The sequence below is a fragment of the Condylura cristata genome, unplaced genomic scaffold (genome assembly GCF_000260355.1).
Source record: "Condylura cristata isolate star-nosed mole 26May11 unplaced genomic scaffold, ConCri1.0 scaffold00008, whole genome shotgun sequence".
Lineage (NCBI taxonomy): Eukaryota > Metazoa > Chordata > Mammalia > Eulipotyphla > Talpidae > Condylura > Condylura cristata.
The window spans coordinates 51,548,103-51,562,661 of record NW_004567109.1 but is presented as its reverse complement, the minus strand read 5'-3'; positions in this window follow the sequence as shown (position 1 = coordinate 51,562,661).

Sequence of the window (14,559 nt, the reverse complement as noted above, 5' to 3'; positions counted from 1 at the left end):
GATTCTGGAGCAACTGAATCCTTGTAAATCTTCTCAGGCCACAGCAAATAATAGCAACCACCTTTGGGGCCTTTAATAGATGCATAATCAGAGCATATTTTTAGAACTAGAAAGAACCTTAGAGCTCATCTGTTTTTGTTTGTTTTCAATTAGGAAATGATTCTGGAACTCCAATCTATGAAATAAGTAAAAGTAAGAGTTGTGATAGGTGGGAGCTTGGGGAAGGTCAGGGAGGGAGTGGGGGCAATGTGTCCCTACAAACCTCCATCTCCTCCCCCACATTTCCAGAGCACCCCGAGGACACCATAGAAACAGTACTCTATAAAGCCCTCTGACAACTACCTGCTTTGCTTGATTTGCCAGCGGAGGATTTTCCGGCAGCTTCATTTTGTACTTCCTCATGCTCCAAAGAGATCTGATCTCAGTTTTCATGAACTTGAGATTGTTAGCTACCTGCCCCCAGCCTATTAGAGGGGTCAAGTGCTGGCTCCCTGTCCCTCTGGCAATCACACGCTCAAAAACACTGCTATAGTGAGTGTCATGAGGCTAAGTTTAATGGACAAGGGTCCTTGAAATATTCCAAGATCTTGCACACAAATGCTAAGTTTCTCTTATTACAACATTACACTCTTAAAAATATTTAGCAAAAATAGAGACTTGTGAAAATGTTCTCCTTTCCAGTGACTGTGGTGAGAAAGCACTTCCCTGTGAGTTTGCAAAGACACAAGACATTTCTCATTCTCACTTCAGCTTTTGGCCAGCAAAATCCAGCTGAATTTCCCCTCATATTAATCGTCTTTTCCTCAGAGTGATCTACACCCACTTTTATTACTTTAATGAAGTAGAGGGAGGATTGGCATGAAGCTGATAATGATCCTTTTCTGGGGTCGGGGAGGAGAGAAAGTCTGTTAGAGAACAGATTGCTTATATTTTACATGGCCCCACATAACAGTTTAGGACAGATAGAAGATAGGATGTCTTGGTGGAGGAAACATAATTTAATTTAGATTCTGATTTAAAATAAAACCCAATGCTTTGTAGTGAAGGACGAGAAGGAGAGCAATTGGAAGGCTCCTTTGTTGGTAATTAGATTTTACCATCCTGTTAGATTTTACCTTCTAGTGAAGCAATGAGCAGATAGATGATAACACTTGGTCTTGTAGATCCTTGTTTCTATATTTTGTCATTAATTTATGCTTTTGCTTCCTTTTTTTCTTGACCTTTTTTTTTTCTCTTTCTGTTTCCTGAAATGTGCTTGGTGTTGTTGCTTGTTAGAGACATAACACTAAGTTATACTGCTGGGAGTTTATAGCCTAGGGAGGGTTCCCTGTCCATCTTTGCCATCCCTGTCCATCTTTACCCAGGGACCTGGGGTAAATCCCTTAATTCCTCTGAGCTTCAATTTCATGTTTTGTACTATGGGAGTAATAGTAGTTCCTCAGAGAGTAGCAACAATGAAGCCAGAAATAAAGGAGATAACATGCAAATTTCCTCCAAAGAGTTCCAGGCCCATAGTAGGGGTTTAACAATGGGAATGTGTTATAGTCATTACAATGTGATATTTAGGTTCATGGCCCTATATTTTATGAGGTGTTTTCTAAGGGTTTGGTATCTGACTCTTAGTTTCATTCTACCTCAGAAAACTTTGTGAACATTCTTCTGTAGCAACCCATAACCAAGAATTGCTCAATTCCAGATATTCCAATGTTTCAAAATCCCTTCCAGACTCTCACTTGTCTTTTTTTAATATATAAATCTTTTTTTTTAAGATTTATTTATTTATGCATACAGAACTGGGGTACAGGCCAGAGGGCAGGGACCATAGACAGGGTGCGGAGAAGAACGGGCAGGTCATTAAAGTGGGGAGCAGAACAGGCAGATCGACGAAGTACACTGCTGAGGGGTTCAGGAGAGGTCTGCGGCGCCATGTGTATCACTTCCCGGGCAGGCAGGGATCAAACTCATGCTGAAGTGACTTTAGCTTCTTAGTGCTGTGCTTTAACCCACTGTGCCACCAGGGTGGGCCTCCTTCTGTTGTTTAACCACCATCTCCAAGTAATTATCCTACTAAATAAACATTTAGTTCCTTTGACGTTTCTGGCTTTTGAATCTGTGCTTAGTTTTGAAAATAGTCAAGCACACCTCTCTGCTCCCACCCATCCATTCTCTCTGTGCCAAATTCATTTCTTTTCATGTTGCTTTTGCCAAGCCTAATATGGTTAGAAACCAAAAGGACTCTCCTCTTCCTGGTAATATCTCACTGGCAGGTTGAAGGTATCTCAAATTCAGTCGATCTTATCTGCTTTTCCATAATCTGGCCACCCCTTCTGTACCACTTTTCAGTTTTAATGTTAGATGCCTTCTGTAGTTTCCATAAGAAATTTTCTGAAGGACTTTTGTGGAATTCCCTTTTCTTCTCTCTTCACTTCATTGCAAGTAATTAGTGAGGGGTAGAAATCCCTAGCTAAAATCACTGGTTATTCTAAGAAAATTATTAACCTGGGCCTTTCCTAAACTTCAGACACAATCCAAAAGTTAAGTTATTGAGGTGAAAACCATCTTAACCCCAAGTTAAAGGAGAAGAGGTAAAGAAATAGCTCCAAGTAGTGAGAAATCCAGTCAGACTTTGCTTTATTTCTCCCCATGTGTAACAGGGTATGAATTTCCAGTGTTTTTAATATCTTTGGAATGCACTTGTTCAAGTGAAGTCCAAAGCTATATGAAAATGTTCAATTAGCTAATCGTGTTTTGCTTTGTTTTAAATTGAAAAACAAAAAACAGAACGAGAATTCCTGGCCAGCAGGGGGAGCATTACTACTTTACTCTGGGAGGATTTTCACCTAGGCAACAACTATCTTTAATAGAAACCACAACCTAGCAACAAGAAGGAAAAAAAAAAAAAACAAAACAAAACAAAACAGTGATATGATCGATAAATGAGCCCCTTGTGGTCACAAGTTTTAAAAATAGGTTTTTGGCCTTTGTCAATTCAATAGCTTTTGCTCACATAGGGATCCAATGCTGTCTTTTCATATGCTCTGTCTTGTCATTCCCTCTACTCTAATTAAAGAGAGAGTTTTTATTTAATCCAGGGGACAGTGTTCCAAATGGGTCATGGAGGCTATTGTTACAGCACAGGTCAGTGTCTATTTGATACAGAAACGAAGACATTGGTTTGCTCATTTTATTTAAACTGACCAATACAGCGAGAAAAATCTGTTAAACAGGTTTTCTGTCTAAAATAATCTTTTGTCTTGGGAATTGACCCAAGGAGATTGAAATGGGGACATGGTGTTCTACTAGACTCAGCTGGGGTGGAACCTATGGTGCGAAGGTGGTGGTTGCATGTAAAGGAAGAGCCAAGTGCTTAGCCTGTTAAATGGGTTCTGCTCTGTGTTCTTGGACATTTGAAATTTTAACTCTTTGCAGTATGACTTTTTCCCCCTCTTACTAAGACCACACACTTTTAGGAAGACAAAACTGGTACACTGGATTTGAAAACACCTTGAAAGGTCAGATATAGCTAAGTAAGAATTTACACAAAAGGCCTACTTGGATTTATTTATGTCTGTGTGTTTATGCTGGCTGCATGGATATGTGTGTTTATGTCTTATATAGATATACTTATATCTATATAAGTATATAAGATATAGATATACTTAATATCAAGCTAGTTAAGAAATCTATGCACATACAAGAGATAAACAGGTAGAAACAATTCCATCTAAAAGAATCATACTTTTTATAATAATTACTCATGGAGAATAATAATAGTTTAAAGGCAGAAATAATAAAGTATCTAGGAGTTGATTGATAATCATTTACTTGCTAAAATTCTTATTTGGTAAGTAGTTGTTTGTATTTCTTACACACATTTTATAAGGAAAGAATTAGAGATGATAGTTTTAAGTAAAGCTTATAACATCCACCCACCCTTCTCTAATAATATACCTGATTAAACACTTTGCTGGTTCACTTTTCCCTTGTCTCATTTGTACACGGAATGGAAGCATGACACCAAAATATTTTTGTAAACATTTAAAAAAATAAATCATAAAAAGATATCTAAATTAAGAGAAATTTATTCAGCACAATAAAAATGCATTTTTACACCCTTGGTTTCTAAAATGACTTTGTTTTCAGTAAATCTTCCCTTTTTTCTGAATGACAACAGGTAATTTAGCACATGAAATTAAGATTGTTGTTGTTTTTTTTTTTAAGAAATTAATTCTGAAGAAAAGGAAAGTTTTCATTTACCAATGTAGTCTTCCACAGTAAAATGTAATTTAATCTTTTTAATCTGTGACTGCTAACCCAGAGGTTCAAGTGGAGGTGTTAATGAAGTCAAATAATAAGTTTAATTCCTGTGAGGTTTATGTTTACTCATTACTATGGCCACGGATACATCCCCAATCCTAACTAATCAGTTGTCCAACAAATTATTATTGCTATCCAGATCTGAGACTGAGAATGAAATATTATTTAAATAAGGCATAACTATCTCCATCGATAAGGGCAAACTTATTGGGGAATATCCTCAAAAAGTCAAGAGAAACTGCCCTGTTTCTTTCCCCTTGATTTGGGGGTTGGGTGGTAAGTGAAGGGAAAGAGTGGTCTCTTAGGACTGTATACCAGGAACAAAATGTCATGTCATGGATTACGAGTGAGGATAAATCTAGTTTTCCAGGACAGTGATGGTGATGCAAATTGGGAGAGCTAGTTTATAAAATCCAAAGTTCCAAAGAGAAGGCCAAAGAACAGATGCAAAAAGTTGAGGAATCAAGGAAGACAGAAATGTAAAAGCCAGGACTGAAGACTTACCCTGACCCTATGTTCTGCTGAAGCTGATGACAGGAGGCAGGGAGGAGGGCACAGACTTGAGATACACAAAGTAGAATGCAAAGGAGATACGGATTGTTTGCGTGAGTGAATGAAGGAAAGTTCTCTTTCCTTCTTTGATGTCTCTCAAGTTGGGTTAACAGACGAGTGACTCTTACACAGGGAAAACCAAGGAGGAATAGGTCTGATGGGTACAAGGAATGCTTGGATGTGAGGTATGTTCAGTGCCATCCAGGTGAGATCATTGCCATAATTATACATGGGGTTATCACCAAAGCAGCAGTGGATAAGATTGCCCAGGGAGAATGTTTCAAGTGAGAAGATGCACAGGGATATAACCCTGAGAACTATTCACAGTGAGGGTTTAGACAGGGGCAGAAGAAACTGGCTGTGGCAGAGTAGGAAATATCAGTGACCAGAGAGAAGAATGACTTAGGAAGGGGAGGGGCAAAGCCAAGTGTGCCAAAGTGAATGTGCAATCAGTAAGACCAAAACTTAAAAGAAGAACACTGGGAATTATCAAGAGAAGATTCCTAAGGGGAAATGGCCACAGAGTCAGAACTTTTCTAAGTTTGACTGTGACGGAAAGGAAAGACATTGATGGGTCAGCGTTGGGAGCGATTGGGTGCTTTTATGTTACAGGCTGACACCAAATCTGTTAGAGGACAGGGGAAGAGGGGCACTCCCGAAGCCCCAAACCTGCCTGTTCTAAGTGGGTTCTGCCATCTGCCACGTCAAGACAAAACACATAAAACTTTAATGAAAAGGGACTTTAATACAGTGAATATACAATACAGAACACAAAGAATATAACTTCTAAATCAAACACCTGAAGTTACCCATCCCCTCATGGGCAAAAGTCAACCCAAAAGGGGTTGGTCCAAAGCAAGGCCTGAAAGCCTGCCACTAGACTAAAGCACCTTCTGGCCAGGACCCATGGAAAAGGGTCAGAAATGGCCAGACAAATCTGGGAGGAAAAGAGCAAAATCAAAATCAAAATCAAAATCAACTGCCATAGTCCCTCCCTACAGGTATCTCACCCACATCTGCCTTAACCAGTCCAGGGTCAGGAAACAAGCCCGGTTTCTTCATCACATGCTTGCTGCTCCATGTGGCTTCCTCAGGTCTCCTCCTCCTTCTCCATCCTGCTTCCTTCTCTCCTCTTCTTTTTCTCTGCTCAGCTCCACCCTCCTTCTGGATGGGGCAGGGAACCTGGAACTTCCCCTTTTCCTAGGGACCACCCTGTTACATTTGGACACAGGCAGGTTTTTGTTTGTTTTGTTCTCCAGACAGGAGAGAATTGAGTGTGTTTATAAACTGAAAAGAAGGTCTAGTAGAGAGTAAGTGGCTGAAGATGTGGGAGGAACTATATAATAGTGTCAGGGCTGGAGCAGGTAGGAAGATACAAAATTTTATTTTAAAATGTTTGTGTGTTTATATATTCATTAAACTAGCTAGATAAAATCAATTTTCTCTAGGTAGGATTTTTAATCTGTTAATGTGGGATAGTCCTAATATTTTAAGTGGTGGTACGATTAATTAGCTAAATTAATAAAAACCAAACATATATCAACTGAAAAATTCTACTTTGGAAAATGATTTTTCCAAAATGTTTTTCTCTGTCCTCCTAAATAAAATGTTCTGAACATAATGTGACCTTTTTCTGATGACTCACTTTGAACATCAATCACTGTCCAAGGCTATAACAGCGCGTGCCCTCAGGCCCAGCTCAGGCCCTCAGGCCCACTAGGCCCATGCTAAATGGCTGCAGACAGATGGGCACTTAGATTGCTCCTGTCTTCCCACCCTGTAATTTATCACTTCCCTTCTCTTGTCAGTGTCTCTACTCCCTGCTTCTTACGTGTTGCCTTTACTTTGTTCCCCATGCTGTGGGAGAGACTGGGCAGGGCTGCAAGTGTTACAGGGCACCCCAGTGTGAATTGGGTTGCCTGTCTGTGGGTCTTCACCCGTGCGCTTACGATTCAATCGTATTATGGACACACTCAAAAGGTTAAATAATGGATTTATTTATAAAAAGAAAGGTAAAGGAATAACCCAGGGAAAGAGGGAGAGAAACACAGGTTAACTAGGATGTCCTACCAGTTCTGCTGACTTGGACTCCACCGGCACGCTGAAAATCGATTGAGCGCCAAAACGATCAGCTGTGAACCATCAGTTCCCAACCCAGAGCCCACATGTCCGGTTTTATCCCAACCTGGCTGCTCAGCTCCGCCCTCACGTCCCCATGTGCTTCTTCTTGGTACTGATGGGATTTGGAGTTCCAGCATCTGGAGTAGGGGCGGAGTCCATGAAACTTGTACCTATTACACAAGAACCCCCAAAATGAAGACACAGGCACAGGACAGCTTGTTCAGCCTCCTGGGTGCCTTTATGCAGAGCCTGACCCAGAGGAACTCAGGCCTTCCTGCCTCCAGGTCCCTGGCTGTGTTCCAGGAGAAGGGTGAGAGAGCTGCAAGTCTGATATAAAAGACACAATTGGCGAGCCCTGGAGTCTTGGACATAAAGACACTCTGGCTATCAAGCCCTGCAGTCTGGCCCAGCCTCTGTGGTGCCCCTGTACTCTTCCCTCTCCTGGAGGTGTGCATATGAGTCATCACGAGGCTCTAATTAAACACTTAATGTACTTAGTCCTGAGCTATAAATGAGTCATGAAATTTGACCAGTGTTTTGTTTTGGTTTTGGGACCAAATTATTTTGTTCCTAGTGGAAGTTAACAGGACTCTGATAGCTTCTTTTCCTACACTCTAGGAAACAACTACTCCAGGGATTAACCTGTAGGGAGAATCTTTGTTTAACTGTCCCAGAGGGGGTACCCCTTTTTCTCCAGTTAAATAACCCACCTGCACACAGGTACACTCCGGTACCTACGAGAGCAGAGGCAGAAGCCAGGTGGGAACTTCTGCTTCCCCGTGTCACCTTTTACTCCAATATCATATTAACTTCAAAGGGTGGTTCTGAGTGTACAGTCTTTGGTTTCTTCTTCCCCTCTGAGGTCTTACGTAGGTAAGAGGGAGCTGGTTCTCAAGGGTTCAGAAATATGAAGGAAACCAGATTATGTCATCCCCAAATATGCCACTTTGGAGACTCTAAGAGAATAGAGGTAAAGTTTTGCTTTCTTTACAAATAACTGTGGGGAAGGATGGCTTTGCCTGCGGAAGAAGTGGCCAGAATTTTCTGTTGTCTTCTTGTAACTGGGTGGTCCCTAGGAAAAGGGGAAGTTCCAGGTTCCCTGCCCCACCCAGAAGGAGGATGGAGCTGAGCAGAGAAAAAGGAGGAGAAGAGAAGGAATTAAAAAGAAGAACAAGGAAACAGGATGCAGAGCCAGAAGGAGACCTGAGGAAGCCACATGGAGCAGCAAGCATGTGATGAAGAAACCGGGCTTATTTCCTGGCCCTGGACTGGTTAAGGCAGATGTGGGTGAGAGACCTGTAGGGCGGTGACTATGGCAGTGTTTATATTGATTTTGATTTTGCTCTTTTCCTCCTAGATTTGTCTGGCCATTTCTGACCCTTTTCCATGGGTCCCGGCCAGAAGGTGCTTTAGTCTTGTGGCGGGCTCTCTGGCCTTGCTTTGGGACAATCCCTTTTGGGTTGACTTTTGCCCACGAGGGGATGGGTAGCTTCAGATATTTGATTTAGACATTATATTCTTTGTCTTCTGTATTGTATACTCACTGTATTAAAGTCCCTTTTCATTAAAGTTTTATATGTTTTGTCTTGATGCGGCGGATGGCAAAACCCATTGAGAGCAAGTAGGTTTGGGGGTTCAGTGGTGCCCTTCTCTCCATGTCCTGTAACATTCTCTTTCAAAGATGTCTAGTAAAATCCCAGGAGCAAAGAGGTGAAATTACATTTTCAAAGGCAGATAGGATAGTGAAGCAGGAACCACCAATAGGCCTCTTCGTAGTTGTTGCCATAAAATTGCCAGTAGCATGTTGCTATCCATACAACCTTTATATAATAAGGCACTGCCAATTAAGTGTACAATTACTGTTAAGTCATTAATAATGAGATCCTGGTGGCTGTAAAAGTCAAAATAACTTCCTGTTTTTTCTCTCTCCAAAGCAATTTTTCCCTTGGGTGTTAGGTAATAAGCTTTGTGGGAACAATTGGTTATGGTAGTAAAATCTACTTCTAGACAAAACAGTAAATGAAATCAATGAAGCCAATTACATTTCATAAAAAAAAATCATGGCACTTTTGGTGTAAGCAAGTAAATATGTGTATATATAGATACATTTTAAAAATCACTTGGCCCTCCCTGGTGGCACAGCAGGTTAATGCACTGCACTAAGAAGTTTAAGCCACTTCCGCATGAGTTCGATCCCCGCCTGCCCAGGAGGAGATCCACATGGCGAGGCAGACTTCTCCTGACCCGCCCACTGCTTCCCTCAGCAGTGTACTTCGTCGATCTGCCTGTTCTGCTCCCCACTCTGTCCCTGGTGAATCCCCTCACCCACCCCATCTCTGGCCTGTACCCCAGTTCTGTATGAATAAATAAATCTTTAAAAAAAAAATCACTTGAAAATATACACATTTAGATAGTAACAGTGATTTTGTATGGGTGATGACAGAATACTTTGAGAAATAGTCATCAATTTATAGAGGTATATTTTTATATAAGGTAAAATACAACCATTTCAATTATATGGCTTAATGAATTTTGACAGTGTATGTACATTTGTATCACCATCATAACCAAGAGAAAACATTTGCATATCCCTCTAAAATTTCTTCAGTTGCCTTTTAATCAGTTCCATGTACCCCAGTTTCCACTCCCAGGAAACCAATGATGTGCTTTTTGGCAGAAAAACTGAATTTAATAATTAACATTATAATTATATAATATTCTCCAATGAACATGTACTTCTTTTTTAACAAAAAACTATTTTAAAATAAAAAGGTAATTTTAAAACAATGTTAAGAAACTTTATCTATGAGATGAAGTTATTTCAAAATTGAATTAATGTTGCTCCTCCATAACTTATGTATCAAAGGGTAGGATTTCCATTTTCCTGCAGTGACCTGCTGCCTCTAAAGCACCTTACTCCACCCAGCCAAACTGTGCAGACAGACATCCCCCACCATGCTCATGAATTAGTAACCTTCTCATCTACTTACCTCATCCAGAATGGGGAAAAAAAGAGCTAGTCCTTTTTTTTTTTTCCAGAAGGTTGCAGGTTTATGACTGTGATATCAGTTAGGACAGTCATTTAAATTACTCCTTTCCTTCTATTCTGTTGGAAATACCTCCCAGCTGTTAGGTGATAATTAAATATAGTGAAAGCTTAACACAGTCCAAATATATCAAAAAATATAATAAAAAAGATTGCCTTCATAGATAGCTCACCTGCCAAAACACTGCAAATCTTGTGAGACTATAGGAAATGAAGAAAAAGTGGTGAATGAAATAGGACCTGGGGATTAGTTTAGGATGCTGCGGACCTAGGAAGCTGGTGGCTTCTCTACCTACAAAAGTCATAAAGAAGATATTAGACAAGGAACCTGGTACAAAAAGTACTTCCATGAAAGCCAAAACAAATGATCAAATATTGATTGAACACCGGCCTGCCTAATATCCAGATACAAAGTCCTCCGTTGTGCCAAAGTACCACCATCACTACAAATGAAGCATCCAGGAGACTCCCATCAGAACACACAATTGTTGAGGTACAATGACTCCAGGGAGCCTGGATCTAATAGGCACTATCTGCTCAGCCCTGTTGCAACTTCATTTTTCCTTTTTCCCTCCACTTTACAGATGAGGAAATCAAAACTTGAAAGGTCTTAATAAATTACCTGGGACTCATGGAAAGTGGCAGAACTGGAATTTAAAACTCCAAAGTCTCGCTCTTAGGAGCTCTTAGGAAGGGTTTCGGTGCCTGTTTGCTGTGCAAATAGTGACAACATTGACCTTTAGGCTGCTTGTTAATGAGGTATCAGAAACATTTGTTCTGAAAGCATTTGCAAAGCTATCTCATGGATATTTGCAAGGCTTTTTATGCCTGTACCTTCCTCTTGGAGAATATTTTTTCAACTCATTTCCTTTTGATTCCTCAAGTGTGAGATGAAGAAAAAAATGACTAACTTTTATTTGTTTGTTATTGAAAAACCATATCACCATGGAGAAAAGGAACAATTCAAAGAAATAACATATTTGATTTCTTTACTCTGTTACAGCAATCTGTTAGACTGATCTCTTCACAGAAGCAAATAGTTGTTAGAATGTGCAACAGACAGAACATTTGTTCCCCTCAACCTCTGAATTACTAAGATTAATTAATATAGCTAATATTTATTATTCTGATAGTTTAAAATGGAAGATATGGAAACTTTTCTGTGCTAGGCACTCACTGTTTTACATAGATTATCTTACTCCTATGATTAACATTCTTGTTTTGCAGTTTAGAAAGTGGTGGGGAGAGGTTAAATAATGTTCAAGGTCACCCTGCAGATAATTGTCCAAGGTCAATACAGCCAAGTTTCAAACCCAGGTTGTGTGATTCCAGAGCTGTTATACTGGGCTCCACACCAAGTTTAACTGGGGGTCGCATATTAAATTCATTCAAACATCACTAATACGTTTAACACCCCCTTCAGAAACTTGCAACAAAAATGAGGAAACAACTGCAGCAACAAATATCAAGCAATATCAGAAACAATTGAGCCAAGTGGAAAGAAAACAGTCCAGTGAAACAGTCCAGGCAGGGAATGGAGGTGATGGAGTCTTGATCTCTTATCATCACTTTCTAAGGCAAGTAGTTGTATTGCTGTTTCAAAGAGAGTTACATGGTGTGGGTCACCACCTGCTGAGTAAAGAGACTCTGTGATTGTTTGACCGGTATATGGCTTCTGAAAGTTTTATAGAGACAAGTGTCAGACCGAGTGGAAATAATGAGACTTAGGAATATGCTTTGAAAGTGATTAATTGGAAAGGAATGCATTTATTTGAGTCTATAAATGCTGGCAAGATGGACAGATAAGAAACCACTTTAATCCATTTATGATATAACCGCATATCAGCCTGTACTAGTCACAAAAGGTAATAAGCACTGGTCTAGTTGAAGCATGATCCTAATAAAGAGCACTGCCACATTGATCACAGATGCTCTCTGTCTACAACAGAAGACATTTCATTTCCACCTGACTGTGGTCAGCCAGTCACATGCAGGACATTGGTCACAAAGGAATCTTTTACAAAGATTTCACAAAGAAAATAAATGCTAATCCACCGCAATTCTTACACTCATCCTCATTCTTCATAACAACACAGGACAGGAAGTGTCAATTTCCATACTCCTTCTAGCATATGTTCTATTCAGACATCTCAAGATGGTGTTAGCTGTGTCTTCTTTTTTCAGTCAATCACATTGTTTAGTCATATTAATTTTGTGGCAAAACCCCTGGATAATTTACTGCATTGTTGCTAATCTATGATTGTATTTCTCTTCAAACTGTACCTCTCTGATAGCCATTGTGGGTTTTTGTTGTTGTTTTAGGGTGGAGGCTGCAAAGGTATATTCTGATGCTTATTTTTATTATACTTAGTATTTTCTGATTTATCCCATTATACCAGCCTTTCAAGATCCTCTGGGAAGTTAATTTCATCCTCTGCCAGATCTGCTATTCCTCTTACCTACTTGTCATATACAAATTTAATAATAAATTTGTAAATTTATTTATACAAAATAGAAAATAAATATATTTTCTGAATACTTACCAGTTATCTAAAAGTGTTTATGGGAGAGGACAGAATTAAGTGTTGATATAAGGTCTATCAGGGTCTACATTATTTGTCTTGCTCATGGATCATTTTCCACATCATGGTGTCTAGTACCCAGTATGTTAATGGATTAAATTAGAAAAAAATGTATTCTTGCATGTGACACTGAGAGCCTCCTTTAAAATTAATGCAGGGCCTTCTTGGTGGCCTAGAGGTTAAGTCTCAGTGCTATCACCTCCGAGCCTGAGTTCAATCTCTGGCCAGAGAAGTGGCCCACATCTGGCTCCTGTGTTTCCCCTCAGCAGTGTATTCCCCTCAGAAATTAAATCACACATATACATGGGCAACTAATTTCTGACAAAGGTGCCAAGAGCCTACAATGGAGAAAGTAAAATTCTTTTAATAACTGGTACTGGGAAAACTGGATAACCACGTGTAAAAATAATGAAACTAACCCACAATCTTACATTATATACTAAAATCAACTCAAAATTAATTGATGACTTCAGTTAAGACTTGAAACCATAAAATACATAGAACAGAGGTAAAAAGCTCTTTGACATTGGTCTCAGTAATGTTTTTGTGGATTCATCTGAAACTGCAAGAGAAACAAAAGAAAATATAAACAAATGAAACTACATCAAAATTAGAAGCTCCATACAGAGGAATAACCATCTGAACTAAAATCCTATTGAATGGGAGATATTCGTGAACCATATGTCAGACAAAGGGTTAATACCCAAAATATATATACAACTTGTACAACACAACAACAAAAAAATATATAATTCAATTAAGAAATGGGCAGAAGATTTAAATAGGCATTTCCCCAAAGAAGATATACAGATGGCTGACAGTTACATGGAAGGATGTTCTTCATCACTTATCATTAAGGAAATGAAATTCAAAATCACAATGAGATTTAACTCACGCTTGTTTGAATGGCTTTTATCTAAAAGTCAAGAAATAATAAATGTTGACAGTATGTGGAGAAAAAACAACCCTTGCCCACTGTACCAACAGTGAGGGAATTACATGAAGTGAAATAAATCAGTAGGAAAAAGATAAATGCTGCATTACTTCATTAATTTATGGAATGCAAAGAAAATAAAATCTCTTTTGACTCTTACAAAGGAATGGTGGTTACCAGAGAGGCAGAAACAGGGAGGGGTAGAAGATGCTGATTGGTTGGTGGTGGAGGATGATGAATGGATATTTGGTGGCAGAGATAGCAAGAAAATGTAATCCTGGGACCCATCCAAAGTTGTAAACAAATATATCTCAATTAAACAAAGAAGATACTATCTAGGGCAGGCTGATACCTGAAGTCAAGGTGGGAATAAAGAAAGAACTAAATAAATTCAAAAGCACAAAAATGGAAGTTCATAAAGACAGTTGACAGTTTGCAAGTGTCGTCACCCATAATGAAGTGGGAAGTTCTCTGGAAACATAGACTGGTCATCTTGGGGGGAAATTATATTTCCTAAAAGTCTGTTATTGCACTGTCCTGGGATGTGAATGTGTGTTTCTTTTTAATTTGCAAAGGAAATGTATGCAAATGTACTCCACCTGTACAGCCAGATGGGGCAAACTAGCCAAGGGAGGGGTGCAATGGCCCGTTTTTCAGCATTTATTAGTAGGGAGCACCATGGTTACGACAGTTATTCTTCATCAGGAAGATGAGCAGAAGACAATCACAGGCCTCTGTTACCAGAAAGCCAAATTTTAAGTAGGGGTTAAAAAAAAAAAGGGAACTTGACCTCCCTGGTGGCCTAGGGGTTAAGTCTCAGGGCTGTCACCACTGTAGTCTGAGTCTGATCCTGTGGGGGGCCTTGACCAGCAAGGCAAGGGGGTAGAGCCCTAGGGAGAGCGTGAGGAAGAAGGCCAAGACAGAGACACATGCGAGAGAGCTTTATTCTTACAACAGTCATATATACATACCTGAGGGCGGCACAGAAGGTACAGGCGGGGAGGGGG